Below are 22,139 nucleotides of genomic sequence, written 5' to 3'. Positions count from 1 at the left end.
ATACATTATTTCTTCATTTATAGACTTAAGAAAACAAAATAGCATGTTGTTTGAAACTATTGGTCATTAGTCATTACAAATAATAAATTAAATGTTAAATGTGAATTAAAGGAGATATAACTATACGAGCGCCCAGGAATCTTATATTATAATAATATAGGTACGTGTGTGTTATTGTTTACGTATGTGTTGTATATTATAAATTCACGAGTATGCGACGAGCTTTTTTTTTATCAAACTAAATGCCGGTATTTGCTTAAAATACTAATTACTGCATGAAATAATCTTTATTAAGATAGTCGTCCGGTATAGTTTGTATTCTCTCATTAAATGTCTTACTAGTTTTGCGCTACAGTCGCCGTTTTCTCGTCTTCTATAGTTTTAGTTTTATACTATTTACCGTGTAGAGTAGGGTACAATATTATGTAATAACGACAGAAATTTCATGTACCCACCCAGCACTTATAGTAGCAGACATAATAATATAGTACATGGATGTAAGGAGGCTCCGCGGGTTTCGAAAAATAATACGAAAATAAAAATACATTATTTTTAAGCAACGCGCGTGGTTGATAATAAAAGTCAACAAACCATTTGTTTTTAGTATCTGCTGCAGCTGTGAATAATTTATACCGCCGAGTTTTGGCCATCCGCGCACACGCTATACATCCTCGCAAACAATAATTGACCTAGTTTTTATTTGGCTCTATTTTTTTTTTTTTTTTGCGAACCCGAAACTATAGTCGCCACACGAAGATTGCGGCAATAATATTTTACATACGCGTTCTGCAGGCTTTCGGGTCACGTACGCACGTCGCACGTGTATATAGCATATTATCCGTACGTAGGTAAACGATACACGCACGACGCACAAAAAATCAATAGAACCTATATATATATTTTATAGAATGATTCGTCGAACATGCTCAACCCCATTTTATCTTTAAAGAAATATATATTTATTTTAAATCAGATTTTTAGACTTTTTAAGTAAAATATACTTTATAGTTATATACTTAAAAACCGTACATTCGAATGATTAGAGTTTTTACTATTTAAGAAGTATTATGTGGACCACAATATAATTTTCTGTGAAACAAAATACTTTTTTTTCAAACGATAACTATTATCATTGACTACAATTTGTCCATCAGATAATTGTTATGAAAGTTCCTAAATAGTAATTTGAAAGATAAGTTTTTGAGTTATTTTAAAACTTTATATATATATATAAAGTTTTGATAAAACCAAATATCAAAGAATAGTTTTTTAATAATAGTATACAGTATTCACACAATTTAAAATAAAATATCAAATATGTAATGTTTAGTATTATAATATGATTAAAACACTCAAAACAACAGTTTTAAAAAATTATAAAATGTCGATTAAGAAAATTAATAATTATTACTATGATTTAAAATCATCACAGCTCCCATATATCTTTTAAACCTATTATATTATGAACAACATATTATCTTTTGTGCTTAAGGCTTAATAACTCAGAAACTACTTTATAAAAAATTATTTAGTAAACAATTTATAGTAAAAAATGACGATTCTCATTCAAGAAATAGAAGTTTGTATCATCATAGATTAGGTACTGCTTAAATGGTAAAATCTAAATATTTAAAAACATGTTCTAAATACACTTAAAAATTCTAAAACACAGAATTTAAATAAATCCATTGCCAAAAGATTAAAATGGGTAGGTAGGGAGAGTATGCTTGGTGAATATTATATAATATAAGTGTGTGCACTGCCGAAACAGCTATAATAAAAATATCTATCCTCTTGAAGTCTCGAATTTATTTTCAACAAGAGAAAAAAACATCGAAAATTGAAACTCTACCTATTATAATATCATATTATGTATATTATGTATTATTAATATTAAGTATTATGTGTACATACTATTATCATTGTACAGGGGGTTTTAAAGGTTATTTATTTGAATCGATATTTTCGACCAATTCGCGTACAAGTACCTACGTAGGTCTCAGATAATACCCAGCCCAAATCACGCCCTCGAATAAAACCTAACCTATTTCCAACGCAGAAAATGTACCCGTTAATATTATATATTCATTTTACTTCAACATACGTTATAATACTCGACCATATTCAACAACAAACATACAAGTTAAACACAGCCAACGAATATGTAAATAAAGCATTTTGTTTTATGAAAGAAAACTCGCCGGTCGTTCAAAATCATTATTCGAAACGAATATTATTAAATATCCGAACATCAGATTATATTATACACCAATTTCGACGAACGCAAAGAGGTATATATACTATATAGTACTACGTAATAATATAATATTATTATACCATGTTTACGAGTGGCGTGTATTGTGTCAGTGTTTTTCGTTTGACATCTGGAAATACAAAATGTATAACAATACTATCGTATCCGAAATTTGTTTATGTCGAATTTTAATAAATTCGATAGACGTTGGGGTCGTTCGGTCTCAGTCATATAAACACTGCAGTATATGCAGTGCTTATCTATAGGTATAGTATATTAAAATGTTACGTAATACATTATATAATTTCTATGAATGTATCCACTGTTTTGGAAAATGCTACGTTTAATATTCTATACTGGATACAATATATAATGCGTGTGGTGCAGTGTATATTCAGTGAAATTCTCGGATTTTTTAATGGTTGAATAGTGGGGGGCGGGGGGGGTGTTATTAAAGTGATTAAAAAGTTAACCACTGCAGGGTTGCAATATCAAAAGTAAATGATTTAACGTATTTCAAAAAATCGTCATCTGTCTTCAATATACTAAAGAAGTTTTCGTGACGATTTGCTTTTTAAACATAGGATAAATAATATAAATAATATGTAGGTCTAGGTTGTTATCGACTATACAGTGTTGGCACTCAGTGCGTGTGTGCGTACGGTCGGTGAATATAATACAATAATACGACGGCGCGCCATTGTTGTCGTCGCGATCCGAGAGAGAAGACCGCAATGAAGAATATAATACATATATTAAATGCATACCTATACGTGTGATATCCAAGTGCATTGTCTGCAGCGGAACATTCGACCACGGGTGGCGACGACTGAGCACGAAAAGGTCGAAAACATTCGACTGCGGACAATGGCCGACTGTGCGCTTATGTATACATGCGTTAATACATATATAGCATTTTGTCACGTATATTTCTTCTTCTTCTTCACTCACCCTCGTAAAATCGGTTTTTTTCTACTGCTATTTAACCCCACGACTACAATAATATAAAATATACGATATACTGCACGCCATACGCGCTGCACAAGACGACTACAACACCGTCGTCGCGTGTCGTCACATCGGACGTTGCAGTCGTCTGTTGATTATTTACCTCTTTCGACGGTCAATGTCGTGCGGCGTGTACTTGTCAATTTCAGAAAATATTATTGTGGGTTTTATTATTACGACGAGACTCGTCCGTTCGAGACCGAGAACCGGGATACAATATAATATAATATATGTTATATTATGAAATGTGTACGTAATGATGATGGGTACCTAATGCGTTATTCGATGTAAAATTACGTATTTTATACGAATGCAGTATAGTGTGTGTTGCAGTTTTGCACATAGTTTTGATCCAAACGTTCACGGTAGCATTTATATTTAATACAAACTTTGTTTAATGATAATAACATTATTATATCTATTATCTATATACAGCTCCTATTATTTTTTTTTCTTTATAAAAATACACCCTACGAATTTTTGTACATTTTTCTCTTTTTATGAAATTCTATAGTACGACAGTTATTTTATTTTAAAATTTACAAACATAGAAAATATACTTATGATTAACTTAACAATTAACTGATATAGATTTCTTCTAGCTCAAATTTTTTACACGAAAACACCTTCATACCAATGATATTTTAATGTAAACGAATAACTTTATTCCATATAATTTGAATGAATATACTAATTTACTAGAATACACACTAATAAAATGTGCACTACCTACACATTTCTAACTTCGAACAATATACTAATTTAGTGTCCAGTTCAATGAAAAATTAGGAGATTAGGAGCTACTTATAATTAACTCACGTTATATAAAAAATAAATTCGCATTAAAAAAAAACAATTTAAATTACAGTAAAATAGTAAACAGAAATATGTTTTCCTATAAATTGATTATACGCATTAATAAATTTACACTATTGACAATAACAACACTTATAACGTCGCTTTCGTATACGATTTCGTCTGTTCTATATGATTGTAGAATTTAATTACTCATCTATCTGAAATATTTCGTAACAACTATAATAAACTATTACCCTGATAAACGTAATTATATGTTTAATAGTGTGAGCATAATAAAATAAATATCAATAACAAAACATAAGTTATAAATGTATGCATTTAAATTTATTTATTTAAATAGTTTAACTATATGATTGGAATTTCATAATAATATAAGAACACAACAGTAATTTTTAATGTAAAAATAATATAACTGTTTTATGTTTCTGTAATTAAATTCATTATTATCATCGAAAACGAATAAACTTGGCGTATTATTTAAATAATATATTTATCTTCGTAATAAAATGATACAGTAACGGCGTGTAAACAAATTATTGTTTTTGTTTTATTTTTATAGTGATATTTATTTGAATAAAATCAATAACGGGTTAATATTCAAATTTCGAGTTGTATCCTATTTCAGACATTATATAGTACGGAATACGTGCATAAATACATAATAATAAATTTAGACAAAATAAAACGTTTAAATTATAGAATACAAAATTATTATAATACGATAAATATTAAATTGTAATAAAAATAAAATAATACCACATCTATTTTTATATTAAGTACAGCTGATTATACTAATCGGTTGAAAAAGAATAATAACAAATTAAACGTGATTTTTGAGTGTTTAGCCCAACACTTGATCGGAATCGTATGATGTAGATTTACACTAAAATAATACTGTATAGTTATGCAGCTATAATAAGAATAAGAATATAATATAGTCATAAAAAAGAAATTTAGATTTTGTTGTGGTATAAACATGGGACCGTGCAAGTGAATATATACGATACTGGCCACGTGCACCTCTACGTGCATGAATGACTTATCTTTGGATCACGGTCCATTTGAATGGTGGATTACGACTAAAGTTTGAAGGCCTAAATTTATACAATAATATTAGTAAAATCCGTAAGAAAAAAATTGGACAAAAATGCGTTTTAACAATAAAGAAGTGATAAAAACGGCATAATAAGCTAGGTACATACACGTTATTCAGTGAATAAAATAATAAAAATAGGCCTGGAAGAAGAAAAGAATGTGTTGTAATTGTTTTTTAATCGTTTCGGAAGAAAAAAAATATTTGCACAATCACCGATAAATTGCTGCCGCAGACTGTAATTATAAAAATAAAACTCAATAACCCACTTCATTTACTACTTGAGACAGTATTATTTATGTAGCCATGATCCACACACATTGTGTAGGTATATAAAACATTTTCGGTATACCATCATTAATTCATACATATTAAACAATCATATTCACTACTGCGGCAATATTATATATATATTATAGGTATCTAGGTAATAGATTTAACGACACGGACAACATCGTAAATATACAACTCTAATATAATAATAAATATGAACATTATATTATGATATTATCTAACTATTTTATAATACAACACTGTACTTAATGTACTTCATGGTGCACACTGCACAGTATATACTGTGTGTTATACGCCGAAAACAAAATAGTTACGTTTATGTGTTTTCAACATATATTACTGTAAAGAGTATCAAACTTGAAATAATATGATATAATTATGTTGTAATATTTTAAAATAAAATACATATATTATCTATTCCTGCAGTCGTTTAACGAGAAAAAAGTGCGTATTCATTTCTTTATACACTATTCTAGATATTGTATTAAGTAGTTTTATAACATACATATTTCAAACACTATTATTGTATCGTTTATTATTGCGGGAGTATCTAATAGGAGATAATACGGCAGTTAATGAATTTTCGTATCTCGTCGCGATAGTTGAAACGCGAGGTTTTTTTTCTAATTCGAATGCCCATCATAATTTATTGAATATTACAACACAACGCTAAAAGCAAGTCTTTATATTTTATATTGTTAAAACTTTTAGTATAATCCTTTTACAGTTATATACCTATTTGCAGAAAAAAATGCGCAAGGTATATACATAATGTGATGACGGCAGTCTTGTTTTCTTGCATGTATACAGGCGAGTTGTTTTTACATATATACGAGTATAGACATCCAAAATCTGAATGTCGAACAGACATTCTTGACAATTCGCCAAATCTGCAGTAGATAGGTACCAATAATATACCTATACCATATTACCATGTCTACCGAGTGTATAAACGCGGCCTTCTCGATAGCCATTTTATTTTTACTATTGACATCCAAACGACGTAGATAATAAAATAACTTACGGAAAATCGACATCGGTTTGTGTGTTCTTATATACGTCTTGATACATTTTAAACGATTATACTATGTTATAATAATATAATAATTACCATAAAAGATCATTTATGGTATTAATATTATAATTTTAAATCACCGTTGTTTTACACTATAATATACATGCAAATATGGTAAAAGTACGAAATTTGAAATTCTTAATATATGTATATGTTTGTTAATATATTTCATATATTTGATGACACTAATGACTTCAAGAGTAAATAGAAAACACGAAGAACTCTATATTATAACTACGAACGAATAACTGTTCCCGTGTGTCAATAGAGATATTCGTTCTATGAGCAATGTGCCACACATTATTATATAATATTATATAACACCCGTTTACATCATAATAATATATAAAAACTCCCAGGAAGGATATTTCATTCAATATTTTTTCAACTTCGTTTTTTCAAATAATATCGGTGCAAATACATTATACAATAAACATACATGGATAAAGTAATACAATGTCTAGACTAGTTTTTTTTTTTATAAAGCGTTATTTACATAAAAATTTAATTAAGGAGTTGAGGTATGTCTCTGATTAAATATCACACAGAAAGAAAATCTAGGAATATTATATAAAAATTTGATTATTTGTTAAACTTTCCTGGATCATATACCAAAAAATTCAAGCCATCATCACAATTCACAGAGTATCTATAATTGTATATTAATATTACAATAACATTTTATTATAAATGTATTTTATGTCCTAGAGGAGGATCCAAATCTAAATTTAAATAAGAGCACAGAAAAGCCAGTGTGAAACTTTACTATAAATGTTCTAACTAGAATTTATCACTTGCATGTGAGTAATGAGTGAGTTTTTTGGTTCGAATGGTTCTTTTGGTTTTAATTTTCAACACAGAAGAAATATTTACGAGAATTTTACTATAGTATAGGTATTACACGATTTAATAGTATGCCTATATTTATATGTATATTATAATGAATAATAATAAAATATACTGCATTTATCATACTATAATGTAAATAATTTCAGATAAAAAAAAAATGCTTAAATAGTTAAATACTATATAATAATATATAATACATGGTTATATAATATATATGTATTCAAGTTCGATAAGGTCTGTCAAACGATTTCTAGGTTTATCGCTGTATAACAATATTAATTGTACTGACCAATTCAATCAATAATTTTTAAATTAAAATTATATACTACTAATAATAATAATATTATAATATTATATTATTATAATAATATACTTTTTCTGTACATTCAAAATTGCCACAATCTATCTAATATTAAAATTCATACGCATCAAGTGAAAGCAATAGTTCAGAAGAACTACAAAAAAAAAGTTAGAAAATATGAAATTAAAGTTATATTCAATATTCTAGACCATTTTCCGGAATTAATATATTTATATATTTAATACATCGCTAGTTAGCAAGTAAATTGAACGAATTTGTGTTTCTATCAAAACGCACGCTGACAATAATATGGGGGAGTACCTACACGATTGTGCGATATCGACAGTCTACACAAAATAATAATATTGTGGTCACGGTCGAGTTATCGTAACGGGTTACGAGTATATTCTTCGGTGACGGCGGCTACAACAGCTATGCTAACCAGTAACCAGTAACCGGTTTAACTTGTGGCCCGCGCACTAAATATGGAATATGCTGGTAATAGTGTAAAAGCACCAACAGGTAACGTTTCACGAAATTTTCATTCTGCAGAGATGTTTCTGTTGCTATCGGAGGCCGGAGCGACGAATTATCAATTGGATTTACACTCCGTTGCAGTTTTTCCTCTCGATTTAGGTATTAATATTATATTATATATTATATTATTATTTTATGAATCATAGTAAAATCATATACAAGAGGAGTTTTTCCATCGTCGTGTTTCTCCTTTAATAAAAATGTATTTTCCAGTACGACGATTTCTTCCCGGAATATAATAAATAAGTTGGCTAAATAACAACAACAAAACATTGGCGTTGTTGTCGTAAAATCTTTTTTGTTTCCAACGCTGTTTTAATATAACGAGCTCGGGAATAAATAATAATAATCATAAAAAACACGTTTTCCGTGTTCCGTCAGACAATCAGAATTCATAACCAACGGTGACAATGGCTCTAGACGAATAAAACAATATCGAAAACAATTGTACACCCAAATTGATAGATAAATGAATCGTTTTTCAGGGGTAAATTTCAATATAATAAAATACTATTATATAGTAAAATATTAATAGGCAATTCTCATTAGCACCAAAAAAAAAAAAAAAATAAAATAATAATAATCTGTATTGGGTGAAACCTGTGCCAAAATAAAAATTATACTTTTTCATCGACAGCCCTTTTGCGCCAAATTGTCTTTGATGTAGTTAACATCTACTAAAAAACTGGCATATTTATAGGTAACTGGATCTTTTAAAATTTTCGACAGATATTTTATAAAACAAATGGAAACTTTAATATTAAATTAAAAATAGTTAAGCAAAATGTATAATATTTTAACTTTTCATTAATTAATAATTTTTATAAACTAAATTTGCTATAACGTATCATGACTGTAAAAATTTTATAGTTATGCATAACTGTCTTTAAATTTAATTTACACCTTGTCATTATCGTAAAATGAATAGGCATTTAAATTTTGCTCAAAACGGTCATCAATAAAAACATTAAAAATATATACCTTTTTTATTTTGGCACAGATCAGCTTTATTAGTTTACATGGGTTAATATTTTTGATACAAATGAATAATTTTATACCATTTATTTTAAATCATTAAAATTGTTGACGAAGAGGGAAACACGTTATTGTACATTTACACAACAGTTTTCCAACCTATATCTAGCGAAAATAATATATTATAATATTATTATGTACAAATGTACGAGGACACAGTAGATTTGGCCTCGACGATACTACGCTCACACTATATAATATATTATATTATATTATATAATATAATAATATAAGTATACAATAAAAACAATAAAAACGCAAACCGTCAATACATAAATTGCATCGTGCGGATCTGCTGTTCTCAATTTAACAGTTTCTTATAAGACGTCAAGGATTCTGCGTGAAAAAACTATTCCTACTCATATAGACTCGCTTACGCGGCTCGGGATCTCGGCATCTGTTTACAAACATAAACTATTCATAAGTCGGACGCAAAAAGTTTGAAACTGAAATAAATAATTAAACGTTTGACTGTTTGAGTACAGGCTACGGACCAGGGCATAAACGGCGTGTCAGTACTATATACAGAGTGTAACATAAGTATTTGACAATTGACTATGTCACATGTAAAAATAATGTTATTCTAGTCAAATTGTTTAACTTAATTTTTACGACTATTGGTAATCATGTAATATAATATATATTACACATAAAAATATATTTGAAATTTTAAAAGAACAAACATAATATTACATAGTTCAATAAGTGTATTTCATTTGTTAGTTATTTCTATTACACCCTGTATAATATGTTATTATATACCCACGTAATATACCCCGTCCATGCAGATACACATGCGTCGTTTGTTATCGTACCACTATTATATTATTATTATTATTATTATTATTGTACGTACGTATTACATTTTACAAACAGTGAAACCCGTCCAACAAATTATTTCGGTCTGCGTAAATAGTTACTCTAACACATGTGCAGCGCCCGGCGGGGTCCGTATACATGTCCCAACGATTAGAGTTCGGGAATCCCCGGGGAGTTTTTAAAATTTAAACTGCAACATTTCACGACCGAGAGTTTTCTCATAACGCGGTTGATGTATTTTTTCTCTAAATACAAACTATATTATATTTTACGTAATAAGTTGTAACATTTGTAACATTGTTATCGGCAATTTTAAAAAATTATACTAGGTATATAGTCCCCGTTCTAATGGTCATCATCTCATAATATAATAATTTTACTGTTAGCGGTTTGGCGCATACTCGATTTTTATTAATTTGTAATCACGTGTAGGTACATAAAAATATTAAAAATAAAGCGTGAATTTAAAAGTTGGATTGTAAATCTATCTACTGAAAAAATAGCACAAAAACTTCATAAAGGCGAGATATTTAAATTATTACATGTTCAAGTTTTATTTTTGATAAATTAATAATAATTAAAAATTATAATATATTGTTCAAGTAACAGCTGTATTACTGTAATAGCAATAATAGTATCATGCCATTTTAGTAGCGTTAGTAATCGTACAACGTATATTAACAATGACTGCACCTAATTACATATTCAAATAAAAACTATGCAAATCGACAGGTAATTACCCTCTCCATGCCGCCGCATCCTTTCGTTTTTCATACAGGTCATTTAACTTTAAAATATATACTGTAAATATATAAACATATTATTTTTAAAGCATTTAGAAGATATATAACAATATTTTTTCGGGGAAAAGTCTGCATTTAAATATAATTTGAACAGAAACAGTCACAAAATTTCATATATTTTTATTTATTACTTTCCTTCAATGGTAGAAAATAATGAAATATATACAAGGTGATAAATAAATCAAAATTATAAATTACAGATTTCTTTTAATTAAAACCCTTATCACTGCATTTCCTCAATGAACTATAAATTATCATATATATACTATGTTTTATATTATATTGTATGTAATAAAAGGAAAAATCAACGATATAAGGATAATAGGAAATTAAAACACAATTTGAACTCAACAAAGAAATAATACGAAACTTGAACGGTGCTTTACGTACTACGTAAAGAACCTCGTATATTATAAAATATTCAACTATAATACGCATGAATAAAAATATATACGCAGGTGTTAAAAAAGTTATGCAATGAAATTAATACAAAGAATTTGATGACTAGCACAGATATAATAATTCGGAAAAATATGAAACTCACATAGTCCACCAAAATGTTAGAAGGGACAATTGGTTTTTATTATAATATATATATTAATACGACCTATCATTCTATTTATCTCTGTGGAAAATGAATTTATTTAAATGCTGATTATAAATAGTATAATCTCTAAGAAATGTATACCAATCGATTGAAATTTTTATAGAATGCTGTTAAAAATTACATTTCAATATAATGATATATTATAATCAACTAAATGTGATGTAGGACTTTTGGGACAAATAATAACATTATTATAATATAGTATACATAATAATACATTTATAAAACCGAAAATTGTTACACGACTATCGATATTCATAAAGATTTTGTGTTTTTTAAAATTTGAAATTATCAACTCATAAAACTATAATTAATGAACATAATTGATTATTAACACGATTTTACTAAATTATAATAATAAATAGTTCAAAGAAAAAAACTTAAGACTTTTTTTATAACAATACTTATACCAACACGACTAATCTTGTTTAAATTTAAAAGCAAAATATAAACTGTGGAATGTACCTTGGTAGGACGATTATATTAATTTAATATTACATTATTACATTATTATATTGTGTCACGTTGTACCATTGTCAAACAATGCAAAAAATCGCAATTTTCAAAATCGATAAAATTATAACCAATGTTATTTTAAACTAGTTAAAATATATCTTATAAGTTATGAGTTATGGATACTTGTCGGCTGTCGCCTTCGCAGCACGGTGTCCCTAAGTACAGTATACACTAGCGAATGATTTGAAATTATTTCACATAATATTACTGAAAAAAAAACGTACAGAGAATAACAGTAAAAATAACAATAAAATAAACTACCGTTGTACGCGACTCAATCGCGTCGTAACGATGCGTATTTTTCGTTTTTATTTATTTATTTTATAGTAGATGATACGATGTAAAAGGCGAACGACGATATGAGAGAAGAGGTTATGGACCCCAAGTCCGATAATGCGTCGAAAATAGTCTGTGTAAAACAGAGAACCTGCAGTGGACCGCGAAAACGACATTATAATATATTATGCACATGCACATTGCACATGCGCAAACAAACGTAGTATGTATGTTTTATATATTATATGAAACTCCTTCAGCCTTTCCTCTTTTACCACCGACTGTAAATAGACATTAGACGGCCACGCAATGACGGTTAAAATCCCACACACACACACACATGCACTATATATTATTACAAGAGTTATCCCTTGTCGTGTGATGATAAATAAATATTGTGTTATATTTTATCTCCCACACGCGCCAGTGTTCTGCGGGTATCTGAGAAGATTTTTGTGAGAAAAGTGGTTTCTCTCTGTATACACTTCTCCGAGAAGTGTCGGTACGCATTGTGTCTGGCACAATGTAAACTATTTATGATAATTGCACGTACACAAAATTGAAACGCATTTATAGTTTACATATTTTTAGCGCTGCGGCGTACGCACGTCTCGTACATGTACATAATGCCGACACACATAATACTATTATTGTATCTATGATAAATACACGTGGATTTGGCGTTAGGTATATATTATAATACTATACTACGCGTACTAGGAATATCACGAGTGCGGTGTGTTTTGCCGCCTAGTAGGTGTAATAAATTATAATTGAACGGTTTTTTAAGTGACTATAAAAAAGCATAAAGCACGCATATTTACGCATATGTTTATAATTAGAATATTATATAAGCTCGACGGTGCAAAGATAATGACAAAAAAAAAAAAAAAAAATGAAAAAAATAACAATTCGTCTGCACAATGACGGCGAAAACAAATTTTGATAATAAACATACCTATAATACGACGTGGACACGAAACCACATAATATAATATTATATTGTTAATGTTATGTATATACATTGATACGACGCATCATCGTAAATCGTAAATCCTATTCATCGTCGGAGACGCGTGTATAATGATTATCCAATTATGAAATGGGAAGAATAAAAAAGGAACAAAGAAAATACACTGCAATATTTGTGTGACAATACAAAAATTCATCATTAGCATTAAGCACGCAAACACACACCGTACACTTTGTACGTGAATGCACACGCGGTTCGCGTATCTGTACAGTGTACAGCTTAGTCGTGTGCTGGTGTAGTATACTGTATAGGAATTTTTTCGAAGTACTGAGTAACAATTTAGGCAGTGGTGCATAGAGGTATTTCGATTGAAATGTAGTTCGGGAAACCGGTTATCGCGTTACATGTTTTTAAGCGTATGTCATTTCCTATAATATTTAAATATTTAGGCCCATGTTATTTTTTTACTTTAAGAGAATAACAAAAATTTTTTTAAATTTTGTAACTCTTCCTCTTATACGTCAAAAAATGTGTAATCGAAAAAATTCATAAATCATTACTTATATATTTGGTACGTATCTGATCCGATTATTATATTTAGACGGGACATAGAACGATGTTTAATATGCAACGCGTGTTCCATGTACCTATTACATGTTGCAAATACGAAACAGTATAATATTATTTTCGATAGAGTGCGTTATAATTAATTATTAATCCCAGAAAATATGGTTTCATTTAAATTAATGCAATTCTATAGTGTCTGTTGTGGTGGTGTATAATATATTGTATTTTATTGCAATTTTAACGTACTTATACCGAATTTGCACATCTCCGTCTATACGAATTGCGTCAAGGAGTATTAACAATAAATACTTAACTGATTCAGAATATTATATTCTGAATATAATAAATTGTGTACCTACATTAGAGAGACTAGTCAACGTTAATTTGATACTTCAATAATTGTAGAATAAAAATATTCGTCGTTTTCTTGTGCACTGCCGCGGCATTAGTGCATACTACAATACACATTACTATCTTCAGGAGATAAATTAAAACATATATTTTATATATTAGATATTCATAATTCTATTAAGAGTAGTTTTATACACAGTTTCCAAGGAACTTAGTAAGTGACATATGTATGTAGGTATGTAGGTAGTTTATACATTTCATTGAGTTATTAAAATAATGTACGAACTATACGAATTTATTACAATATTTGAACTATGATCTAATAATTCTAATGCATTATAATAATATTCAATCACGCAATCAAGAATAAATTATTCATAATGCAACATTGTAAATGGTTTTATTTTTAATCTTTGTTGTTGTGCTTTTAACTGTATATTTGTGCCTTGTGCAGTTGTGCGTAGGTATATGTTACGTTTCAGACCGTGGCTTACAACAGTAATAATATGTTAACACGGGAAGAGTGTAGAGCATGTTTCCCCCAAAAATCAAACTATTATATTTATGTCATTGCATGTCTCTTGGAGTTATCATTAAGTTAAGTGTCAGCTACCCACTTACACGCAAATATTATTAGATTATATTCTACTCGGTACTTACTGAATGCAATGGAAATGGACCGCGTGGCTATTGGAAAATGCACTCTGAAATGTTCGTCCGTGTTCGTGGCCATTTTTGACGTTCCACTAATACTATTTGTCTCTTCGGATCAACTGAAACAATAGAATTACCATATCATTATTTATTACTATTATTATTATTATTATTATTTGTTTAATTTTTTATTATGGTTAGGGAAATAGTTTTCTGGGGGTTATCGAAGCTAAATGACAAAATTAGAGTTTTTCTCTTTGACATAAGGATAAGAATATAAAAGGAAGGAAGAGTGCAAAAAAACATTTAAATGATCGTCCAAAAAAACAACCACAAGTAACATAAATATTAATTATTAGTTATTACACTTGTGACCCAGTTACCCGTCTATCTCGCCGACGAATGGTGTGCACGTTACTTCGCGAGTCGAGCGTATACATACGTATATAATGTAATAATACATTATATAAAATACATCATGGATGTGAAGATATTATATACACTACAGAGAAGGAAATGAGATACCGAGATATACTCGTATGGTATTGTAGGTGAACCAACTTACAATACAGGGCTGTTGGTGAAAATTCCAAAAGGAAATAGACACGCGTGCACATTTTTGAAGAGTCTACTTTCAACTATATATTGCATCTTTGAAGTTGTGTCCTTGGGCATAGTCGGACACAAAAGACATATTTGCGTGACTGGTGTACGTAAAAAAAAAAAAGAAAAGAAAAGAAAATGAGATCGCAAGATATTTCTTTTCTTTCTATTATAGTACTCGCTGCACTAGTTGCTAAAAATAATAATGATGATAATAATAAATATATTCGTTTTTTAGTACGACAGTAACGACGTTTTGTACTCTCTACAGACTACAGTCATACCTACCATATTATTAAGTGTTACAAAAATCGAAGCAGAAGAATCAGAAGATTCGTTCATTTGATTTCGGAATATTTTACCTGATATATTACGTATTTACGTAATACATTTAGTATAATAAAAAAAATATAATATGTGTACCTATTGTGTACTATACACACATTTTATTCCGATAAAACTTTACAATTACAAAACTTAGAAGTGTTTGATTAAGTTACAATAATCAAATCGAAATTTAACATTATGTAACAAATAATTTTTATAATGCGTTTTACTGTTTATCGTGTATGTACATTTTACACGATTAAAACAAAACTAGGAATATTATGTTAACCAGTAACCACGCAATTCAGTAATGAATAATGATGCACAACAGCATCATTTAAACTTTTAACAACTTTGAGTACCTATGCACCTTGTTAAAATATTGTTATTTCGTAAATACCGCGTAGAACTCGGTACTCAGCCATATAAAGACTCCGAATAATCAAAATTTTGCCGCCGAGACGACTAATACACAACTAAACAAACACGATCCGGTATTATATCAATATTGTTTTTTATATGTATAGTACATTTGTGCTGTGTACATTTTTGTTTGAACTAGATTTTCAATATTATGTCGATAAAACTACGAAGGTATTTTCGAAAGCAAAATAATTATATTATATTATAAGAATTTAACTCCAAATTAGAGAACAAAATTTCGGAACATTTACCGTACATATTATATAGGACACAACTTAGAATATTGTTTACGTGTATTCCGTCTAGACTGTCTAGACTTACAGTTGCGATTACAGTTTACAACGAACGACGGCGACCACCAGTGTTGTACACGCGTCTTATATCATGACGTATTATAATAATATGTTATATCGTATACAAATCGTTAAACAGAGAACAGTTTCGTCCGTTTAACCCTAAACAGCCACATTCTGACACTCACACAGTCATACAATCACATCGTTAGTTGTCTGCGTAGCTTAAAATTCAATATTCACGTGCAGTCCAAATAGTGAGTACAGATCAAATCGTTTTCTAAAACGTTATACATATATTGTTTCGTCGAATATAATATTTATAAAAATAAGAAAAAAACTCGTTATTTCCACAGCATCTCGGGGAATCAACTCTTAATTATTCAGGCAGAATTTTGGACACAGTCTCGTCGTCGTTTTCTTAATCGAATGGATATTGGATATGATATCTATCATGTAATTTGTTGTCATTCTAAACAGTATTATATTTTATATGCACGTACACACAGACTATATAAACGTGATATTATAAGTTTATATATATATATATATTATAAACACACGCACTATCACCATGATCCTACACACTGGTTATCGACGAGGTCAACACATGCCTAACCGGCGTAGCACAAATATTTGTACCCGACCGATAGGAAACACGTCCAAAATAATATAAGGGACCTGCGACGACGAGGGGGAGACGCATTAACTATCGACCCGCCGCCGCCGCCGCCGCCACCACCGTCGTTGCCACCACCGCTGCTGCCAACGCCAGAACGTATATTATTATATCATTATATTCTCCCGAACATTTCACCAAAAAACGAACAGTTTCTCCGCGATGTATACGAATATAATACGATATAATATAATATTCTTTCCTCCTGCACACGAGAGAAAATGATTGAGAATTTTTATTATAAATTGGTTTTCCTATAGGTTCATAACGTCAGACGTAGGTTCCAGACTTATTCGAAACGTAATTCAAATCGATTGGAATCGCACATACGTAAAACTCAATAATAATATAAATATTATATTTCGCCCAAACATGAAAAACGAGGACTATATACGGTTTTTTCTCCCACATATAACATTATAATTATGTAATATTATAATAATATGTACAACTAACTCGCAGAACATACACAATAATAAAAACTACGAATTCGTTTAGAGTGTACACTATTATATATAGTATACATAAATAGAGATTCATATATTTACGTGTATTACGCACCGTGCAGTTATCTTTTTGTTATTAAGCGTTTTCCCGACATTTCTAATGTCTCTACTGCACAAGTAGGGCGGACGCGGGTTATAATATTATTTCCATTATACATATCATATACACATATTATAATATTATACAGACGTGCTGCAGTTGTTTACGTCGAGTGGTTCATTACCATCTGTGGGCGGAGGCGGCTGGCGACGAGGGCATTGCACGTTTTTATTATTTTTTTTTCCAATCGGTCGGAAGCGGCGCGCAACGTCCACAACACATAGATAACACCTATTATGTATACATAGTACATACATAATATATGTATAATGAGAATAATTATATGTATATATAATATATTATACCTATTCGTCGGCTGGAATCATCTGCTTTTTTTTTAATCCAACGCGTATTTTTTAAAACGGAAGTATAGTGTATTATACAAGTATAAGTATATTGGATATTTGTATACATTGCAGTATTGTACTCTCGAAAAGTCATAATTTAACGAAAGTTCAAAGTTATTAATTATTATACGTAATGATAATATGATTATCACGTACCTACAGCACATAATCACGTGTATTATACATTTATACATTGTAACATGCGATGTTTCAAACTGACAAACTGCAATGTTCGATAATTATTACGACCTATGCAACGATGTGTATATTTTCTTCGGGTACGATATCTCAATTTGTGCCAATCATAGTTATTTATAATGTTACCGGTAATAATCATAATTAGACACTGCATAAGTATAAGCACTGTCAATAATAAAATTGCCCTTTTAATGTATAAATTTATATTATTTCCCAATTATTTTTGACAATTTTTAATAAATAAATGTACCTGCAATACCTATGAGTTTTTAAAATTGTAAATATTTATATTGAAATTATGATCAATGACTTGATGCACATCAGTTATAGAGAAAGATGATAATTATAAGGCGAGTTGTTATTTAAAATAACAAAGTAAGTTTTTACTAAGTATTAAATTAATTATTGTTTAAATTGATTTTCACATGGCATACTGCAATTGGCGTTTGGAGTTACGTATTACTAGCACAAAGGGCACGTGTATTTGTTAAATTTAATATTTAAAGGAAAATATAGATATGAATAAATGGTTATAAAAGTTCAAACAGTTTTTGGAAGAGAACAAAATAGTATTTCATTTTTGGAAGTAAATGATTTTACCCCATTATTTATGTATCAAATAACAATATAATTACTCTAAAATTTGATAATGTAACATAAATACATAACAATGTAACACAACTGGTAACTGATGGACCAATAAACTTTTGAGCAGTTTTTTTTTTTCATAACAGTTAATTAAAATGTACGATAATAATATATACGACATCATGTATAAAAATTACTTGAGATATAAAAATTAACAAGAGACATCACTAGAATTAAATAATATTATATGAATAACCAAAGTACGATATTTTACCACAATAATTCTGTGATTTTACTAATAATCCAAAGTGAAAAGGTTATCATATCATTGTCTGTAGAACGAATATAATATTGTTATGAAAAATAAAACAAAACATAAACAGATTATAGATAATATTACACCACGTCGTCGTATTTTATCGAATTATATTTATGTAACGTGTATAATACAAAACACCGTCGCCGCGCGAGATGTGTGCACGCGGCGTTTTGGTCGTATAATAAAATTATTATTCTTGAAAGGAAAATATTGTCTACACAGCGCGTCGTCAACACGCATCACAACGATAAAAAATAAACGGCCGAAAAATTGCAAAATTAACGTTATTTGCCATCGATTGCTACATTTTTTTATTTTAAATACACAACAAAAACGAGTGAAATTTATTTTTATGTTTAAACATAATTATTATGTAGGGTACGCGGTCTATAAAAATAAAAAATTTAAAATATAAGTTAATAAATAAATTGTTTTGCATGGTATCAAAATCAAAATATTAGATACTACCCATAATAGTAACCATTACTTTATAGTACGTGTAATTAGTAACTTCGAATCGATGAAATTGTAAATAGAGATTGAAAGAGAAAACAATTATTTTTATAAATAATTATTGAGGTGAGTTTTTTGTTTGTAAATGGCACCCGTGACGATATAAAAAAATCATTAATATTGAGGAAAGTGAATTAGCGAAATTGGTACGTTTTGTTTCATAAAAATTCATTAGTAATTTTCCTTTTTCATAATATTATGACGTAAACAACTTTTAGTCGGAATGCGCTTGAAACGAAATTCGCATAAAGGTATAGTACACTGTAATATTACTTACTATGTTTATCACAGGCAGTCGTTATTTGACATTTCCGCTCTTAACTTCACTCCCGGGTAACAAATATAATACATGCAAACATTTTATTGAAAATGCGGCGTTGCGACTAAATTAGTTTTCTATTTTAGTAGAAGTACGTCAGCGACGACGACTAAAACTGTGTACCTATATATTATATATACAATATACATATATTATTATATACCAATGTCATACTCTCGTGACAACATTATAAAACAGATCGCAACTACAACAATGAATACAATTTAGTTACCTATCATAGTATCATACGTAAGATATATATTTTGAACTTAAGTACATAAATAAATATAATATAATATTATTAATATCCATATTTGCGACATTGTTTTCAACAACGAGTTGATATCATTTTAATTGAAACTCCAGTAAATTCAACGATGTATTCAATTTAATATAGGTAAATAATAGTAATACACGTTACATATATATACATATTACCGATATATAATATTATATATATTATTATTATCGATTCATGCTCGAATAACACGCACACCAGTACGCATCAAACGATTTACGTATTTTTGTCGTTAGTAAAAAAAAGGTCACTGGCCCGGACGAATATAACAATAATTGTTCCCCTCTGTCAAAGATTATAGTAATATATTATATAAAGTATACACATATCATGTCTAAATATATCTAAACGCATTTCTATAAGACACATTTTATAAAAGATCGACCAGCTTATATGCACGATATCATAAAGGCGTAACTATACAGTGGCAGCAGTGGCTGCATCTGCTGACTGCCATTTTCAATAATCGTCACGCCAATCGATAATCTGCAAGTATCAAGAAATTGTTTGAATAATATTCCAATTAAGAGATCATTGCAGTAGTATATAGACATTATAAACATAATATATTCTAGGCTTTTAGACAACTATCGGTTTTTGTGTTTTCATTTTTAAAGAAATTGATTAGATATATTGATAAAGCGATAAAATATAATCTTCAACTAATTAATATTGGTTTTTCGTGTTAAGTGTCTAAAATTTTAATATTAATTAATATATTATATTACCTATAATTCAAAATCAGCTAAAAAACTTTCATAGTAAACTAGAATTAAACTCAGAAATATTCCGAGGAAAAAGCTATTAATTGTAAAGATATATTTTCTATTAAGAACAAAATCAAGAACGACACATTCCTATATAATGGGTGCATTAATTGCCCGACTGAATAAAAAAAGGGTGACATTCTATTAAACAGATTTATACAGATTTACTATGGCATCAATGTAGTTAGCACGATACATATACTCGTATATGATTTAACGAATTATTATATGTAGTTGTATTATAGGTAGGTACATTATGAGAAAAAAAGTTTTTGCGCGAGAATTAAAAATACAATTTTTATCGAATGCTATAGTATAACCTTTCGACGTAATAAAAACATAAATGCATATACGATCATAATATATAATTATAAATTTTATGCTTTTAAAGGATTGTGCTTTTAAGCCGGTAAACCTAATTAGGCAAATACACTCATATATATATATATACCGGAATAAAAAGTGGCTGTCGAGAGCTAGTTTTATTTTTTATTACTATATTATAACGAGCTACCAAAATAAACCAATTCGCTATATAAATTGTAACAATTATTTTTAATTATCGTTCGATGTGCAGTAGCGTTTCCGATAAAAAAAATATTTGTGGACCGGTAAAAAACTTCCGGGCGAACCTCTGCTGCAGGTGTCTGGAAGTATAATTTCATTAAGAATTGACAATGGGCTGGAAAAAATAAAACCTTACGAGACAACCTCTTATGCAAATAGTAATAAATCGACACATTGTTCTCGCGATATAAAATATTGTATAATAAGTAACAACGCGTATAATACTGTTCATTATAATCATATAATGTGTAGGTATATGACTGCGTGCGATAAAAACCGCCAAGTCTGGCGAAATAATAATGCCTATTATAACGGTGTGCGGCTACGGCGGCGTGGCAGTAGCGGTTAGCAAGTGTAATAAAATGCCAAACTGTAATAATAATAATATAATCGGTGGAATATTATTTTAATTCGGTTCGTCGGCATTATAATAATAATAATAAAATACTATACATATATAC

The 22,139-nt window shown here is 29.1% G+C and overlaps 1 protein-coding gene across 2 annotated transcripts in view; it reads right to left on the bottom strand.

Annotated features, from left to right (window-relative positions):
• The window catches only part of LOC114127800 (uncharacterized), a 132,379-nt gene that overhangs the window by 48,321 nt on the left and 61,919 nt on the right, over window positions 1–22,139 (bottom strand). For both annotated transcript variants that reach the window (XM_050203348.1, XM_050203350.1), the window contains exon 4: window positions 14,838–14,950. The gene's annotated coding sequence lies outside the window, so the exon portion shown is untranslated. The remainder of the gene's footprint in view (window positions 1–14,837; window positions 14,951–22,139) is intronic.

This window comes from Aphis gossypii, chromosome 3 (assembly GCF_020184175.1).
Source record: "Aphis gossypii isolate Hap1 chromosome 3, ASM2018417v2, whole genome shotgun sequence".
In the NCBI taxonomy this organism is placed as follows: Eukaryota; Metazoa; Arthropoda; class Insecta; order Hemiptera; family Aphididae; genus Aphis; species Aphis gossypii.
The sequence above is the reverse complement of the archived record's forward strand: the minus strand, read 5'-3'. Positions and strand labels throughout refer to the sequence as shown.